We start from the raw sequence: 6,000 nt of genomic DNA, 5'->3' as shown, positions 1-6,000 counted from the left end.
GGATTTTGCAAAAGAGCACATTTTACAATTATGTTAAAACCTGAGTTTAAATTTATATACTCATATATATGTATGATATAATAATACAGTAAAATATGTGTATTTGTGTGTGTGTATATATGTATACATATATGTGTGTGTGTGTGTGTGTGTGTGTGTATATATATATCCTTATTGTATCATTATTGCCATAACTTATTTTTTGGTTTATTTGGTCATGAAAGCTTTGCTATGATCTGGTAAGAGACTGATTACTAGAATTGGGGTCCTGAAGAAGTGATATTTCTTTTGAATGCTGAAGGAATAGGCATTAGGCAAGTAGGTGTTACATAGAAGAGTATTCCAGACGGAAGGAACAGCAGTGTAAAAGCCTTATAGCAAGGGAGATAGTGGCAAGTTTGAGGAACTTAAATGTGAATGTAACTGAAAGGTGGAGGATGCCATAAAATGAAGATGTATAATGTAGCTGGAAAGAGGAAGGGGTGGGGGCTGAAGGTGAAATGGTAAGTTTTTTGTTTTGTTTTGTTTTGTTTTGTTTTGTTTCGTTTCCCCTCACTGACTGCTCACCTCCTGCACCACTTGCTTCCTTTTCTGAGCACTTTGGGAATTTGAACTATGGGGAGGTAGGGAACTGTACTGAGTTGAATAGAGTCCTCAAAAATGCATGTCCATACAAAACCACAGTATCATTCTCATTTGGGAATGGACTATTTGCAGATGTTATTAATTAGGATGAGGTCATACTGACGTAAGGTGAGTCCTAACTCCAGTATAACTGGTGTCATTATAAGAAGAGGAGAGATAGACACATAGGGAAGGTCATGTGAAGAGGGAGGCAGAGATTACAGTGAGGCATCTGTAAATCAAGGAACACCAAAGATTCTAGCCAGCCACCAGCAGCTAAAAGAGGCAAAGGAGGAACCCTCCCCTAGAGCCTTCAAAGAGAGCACGCCTTGTTCACACCTTGTTCACACCTTGTTCATGCCTTGTTCACACCTTGTTCACACCTTGATTTTGGACTTACAGTCCCCACAACTGTGAGATAATACATTTCTGTTGTTATAAACCACTGAGTTGGTAGTAATTTGTTATGGAAGCCATAGGAAACTAAAACAGAAAGATGAAAGCAGCAGATTATTTCTTATTTGCAAAATTTCCCATGCTTGTTTTATATTCTCTGGGCCTACAGGTATTCAACATTGACTCCTTTCTTTTGTAAAGTACTTATGTGAATTATTTTTTTATTTTAAAAATATTTAACAAATAAAAATTTTATATGTTCAATGTATAGAATGTGATGATTCAGTGTATATATGTGTATAATGCATTGTATTATAATGTAATGATTATCACAAATTAATACATTCATCATTACTTATGCTATACATTAGATCCCCAGAACTTGTCATCTTATAACTGAAAGTTTTTACTCTTTGATCAATATCTTTCCCTTTCCCCCACCCCCGAGCCCTTGGCAACCACTGTTCTACTCTGATTCTGTGAGTGCAACATTTTTAGACTCCACATATGAATGAGATTATATAATATTTGTCTTTCTGAATCTGGTTTAATTCACTCAGCATAATGTCCTCTGAGTTTATCCATGTTGTCATAATAGCAAGATTTCTTTCTTTCTTGACTGAATAATATTTCACACACATATATCATTTTCTTTATCCATTCATCCACTGATGGGCACAGGTTGTTTTCATATCTCAGTCATTATGAATAACGCACACGCAACAGGGTGGTGCAAATATGTCTTTGAGATACTGTTTTGTTTTCTTTCGATATATCCTGAGAAATGGGATTGCTGGATTATATGATAGTTCTATTTTAATTTTTTGAGGAATCTCCATACTGTTTTCCATACGTCTATTTACATCCCCACCAACAGTGTACAAGGGTTCCTTTTCCTGTATATCCTCACCAACACTTACCACCTATCTTTTTGATAATAGCCATCCTAACAGGTATGCAGTGATAGCTCATTTTGTCTTTGACCTGCATTTCTCTGATGATTAATGATGTTGGACACATTTTCATATACTTGTTGGCCATTTTTATGTCAATACAATCCACATCAAAATTCCAATGGCATTTTCACAGAAGTAGAAAAAAAATGCGTAAAATTTATATGGAACCACAAAAGACCTCAAATATCCAAAGCAATCTTGAGAAAGAAACACAAAGTTGGATGCACTGTTCTCCCTTATTTCAAACAATATTTCAAAGCTGTAGTAATCAAAACAGTATAGTATTGTCACTGAAACAGACACATAGACCAATGGGGGACAGAGTAGAGTACAGAAAAAAAAAAAACAAAACTATACATATATGGTCAAGGAGTCTTTGACAAGAGCATTACAAATACACAATGAGAAAGGAAAATGTCTTCAATAAATGGTGTCAGGAAAACAATATCTCATGCTTTTGTACCTTTGTCTTACACCATATTCAAAAATTAACTCAATATAGATTAAATAAAAACATAAGACCTGAAATTGTAAAAGTTTTAGAAGAAAACCTAGGGAAAAAGCCCCTTGACATTGATCTTGGCAATTTTTTTGGGGAGAATATTACATCAAAAGCATAGGCGACAAAAGTAAAATTGAGTAAGAGATACCTACATAAAACTGAAAAGCTTTTGCACAGCAAAGAAACAATCAATTACATGAAAAGGCAACCTGTGGAATAAGAGAAAATAATTGCAAACTATATATCTGATAAGGGGTTACTATAGAAAATCTATGAGGAACTTGCATAATTTAATGGCAAAAAAAATCACAAATAGTAAAAAATGGTCAAAGGACCTGAATAGGCATTTTTCTAAAGAAAGCATACAAATAGCTGGTGGATTTACAAAAAGTTGCTTATGTGTTTTTGTTTGTTTGTTTGTTTGTTTTGAGATGGAGTCTCGCTCTATAGCCCAGGCTGGAGTGCGGTGGCATGATCTCGGCTCACTGCAAGCTCTACCTCCCGGGTTCATGCCATTCTCCTACCTCACCCTCCCGAGTAGCTGGGACTACAGGCACCCACCACCATGCCTGGCTAATTTTTTTGTATTTTTAGTAGAGACAGGGTTTCACTGTGTTAGGCTTATGTGGATTCTTAAGACCCACTGCTGCCCTCCAGCAGGAGAGATTTCTCACTGACTGTTTCTTGATGTAAGTGATGTTTTGACCTGTAGTTCTTTTTTTTTTTTTTTTTTGTAGTCTCTAGAAATCCAGGGTGGCTTTTAACTTCTCTCTGCTGTAACCAGTTCACTCTTTAGGTAGCCTTCATGGGATGGACCCTAATATAACTAAACACACTGAGTCACCCCTACCTGTGGCCCACATCTGGTCCATAGAAACCTTTAAGTTTGTTTTGCTTTATTGAATTCTGGAAATACAGGCTCATTCCAACTCAGCTCCCGCCCTTTGCTTCACCATCAGAGTGATTCGCCCATTGTTTATTGTCTGAACACTTCCCAGATGTGAGGCATGGCAACTTCCAACTTTAAGGTGCACATATCAAGTTCTCTGAGGAGACTCCTTGAAGCTTCTGCAATTAAGTTTGAAGTTAGAGGCAGATACCCATCCTCAGCTGTTTCCCCTGTAAAAGTAGAGGAATTCACAACCCACCAGTTTTCTACTTCTGACCCCTTTCTGCTCTGGAAGGGAGGAACTTACTGGTTGTTTAGCTGGTTTTTATATAAACCTCCTTTGAAAATACTTACTTTTGTCTACCACCTCTCCTTGATTTCTGAATCTGCCATTTTAAGGTATTGGATAAAACTCCTACTTTATCATCTTTTTGTATATAGTCAGTTGTTTATTGTTTGCTTCTTCCTTAGAAGAATAAAGGTACTTCCATGAAAGCCGAGATATTTTATTTCTAACAAATGGATTCCTGGTACCATCTTAAATGCCTAACTTATGGTAAGACAATAAAGTATGTATTCAATAAATGTGTAAGTGAATGATAAAATTACAAAAGAAACACGTTTCCCAGGTACTAAATTTTAAAAGAAAAATTCATGTGATGCTTGCATAGGAGTTTATGTAGAGATGAACAATGTTCTCAGCATCAGTGTTATAGATGTACTAAACTAATATGGCTTATATACTTTATCCCTAAAATCAAATTTTCCCAAGGGGTGTATTAATGGCATGATCATTAAGTTATCTTTTCTAAGTAACTTGTTTTCTTAGCTCACGTTAAAGAAAGTCATAAAGCAGGTTTTTATATTTATTTTATTTGATTAATATAAACATGTTAATGTCTATAAGACTGATTTATGACAGGTTCATAATCTGTAGAAAGTGGATTATCAGGTGATATTGTTTAACATTTCATTATATATATTGAGATATTAATATTAATAATTTTTCTAAATCAAAGGATATCTTAGGTAAAGAAACTACTAGTGCTGTATAACAAATTACTCTCTGCTATGGTTTGAATGTGTTTATTGCCTCCAAAATTCATGTTGAAAACTTAATCTCCGTTGTGGTGGTATAAAGACATGGGGCCTTGGGGGAAGTAATGAGCTTATGAATGGATTAATGTCTTATAAAAGGGCCTGAGAGAACTAAGTTAGACCTTTTTTGCCCTTCTTTCTTCTGCCACGTGAGGAAATAATATGTCCCTTCTGCCATGTTAAGTACTCAGCAAGAAGGCCCTCACCAGACACAGACTGCTGGCATCTTGATCTTGAACTTCCCAGCTTCCAGAACTATAAGAAATAAATGTCTGCTCTTTATAAATGACTCAATCTCAGGTGTTTTGTTATAGCAGCAAAACAGACTAAGGCATTCCTGTACATAGAAGGTGAAAGCAATGAACATTTATCATTTTACATTTTCTGTGCATTAAGAATCTGGTGAGAACATAAATAGATACCTCTGGCTTAAGGTATCTTTTGAGACTGTGGTTAAGTCGTTGAATGTAGCTGTGGTATCCTCTGATGGTTTCATGGGGGTGGGTGGGTGGAGGGATTTGCTTCCGAATTTATTCATGTGGCTTTTGGCAGGCCTCAGATCTGCTTCAAAGCTCATGCATGTCGTTGCTAGTAGGCCTTAGCTCCTCACCATGTGGGCCTCTTCAGAGGCTCCCTGAAAGTCTTCACCACAGGACAGCTGGTGATCCAAGAGACAGAAAACCTGAGAGTGAGAAAGAGGGGACACTCAAGTTGGAAGTTAGTCATTTTATAATCTAATAGTAGAAGTAACATTCCATTACTTCTTATGTATTTTATTCATTAGAAGCAGTCAATAAGTTCAGCCCACACTTCAGGGGAGGAGTGTGTATATACTAGGGCAGGAGGACCAGAGGCCATTTTAGAGGCTGCCATTATCTGTATCAGGACCTAAACCAAAACATTTTCTTGAGGTATTCACAGTTTTACAGTGAAGAACATATGAATATTCTTTAACAGTTTTGAAGACATTCTTACTATTTGGCTACTGGCACCATGGAAACTTTTTAAATGATTGTTTCAAGCAATATTTGAGAGTATTAATAGTGGTGACTATTAGGATAGTTGTTATTGAAATATCTTTGTAAATATTACATTGAAAGAAAGACACTGTTTAAGAGAAACCTGCCATGTATTGAAAAGATAGATATCCAACTCTCATTTTTATGTTTATTTCTCTATCTTTTTGCAATATATATGGGTACATTTCCCAGATCTATCTTCATTAATTTTTTTTCCCTTCAGCTGTGTGAAATCTGTTTGACCATTTGTTGATTGATTTTTTTAAAAATTGGTGTTCATAATTTTATTTCTATTAGATTTTTATTAGTTTTCAAACTCTCCTGTTCTTTTCTCAATGTCCTCCTTTAAAAACTTATGATTTCTATTTCTTCTGTTGTGTCTTTACCATTCTAAGCATAGTTTTAAAAGTTTACTTTGGATGGTTTTTTTCCCTTCAACCTGGGGATGTGCAATACTTCCTGCTGTCTTACTTGACAGCTTCTGCTCAGGTTAGATTGCTTCCTTATATGGTTTGT

The sequence above is a fragment of the Mandrillus leucophaeus genome, unplaced genomic scaffold, assembly GCF_000951045.1.
Source record: "Mandrillus leucophaeus isolate KB7577 unplaced genomic scaffold, Mleu.le_1.0 Scaffold676, whole genome shotgun sequence".
In the NCBI taxonomy this organism is placed as follows: domain Eukaryota; kingdom Metazoa; phylum Chordata; class Mammalia; order Primates; family Cercopithecidae; genus Mandrillus; species Mandrillus leucophaeus.
This window is presented reverse-complemented; position numbering follows the sequence as displayed.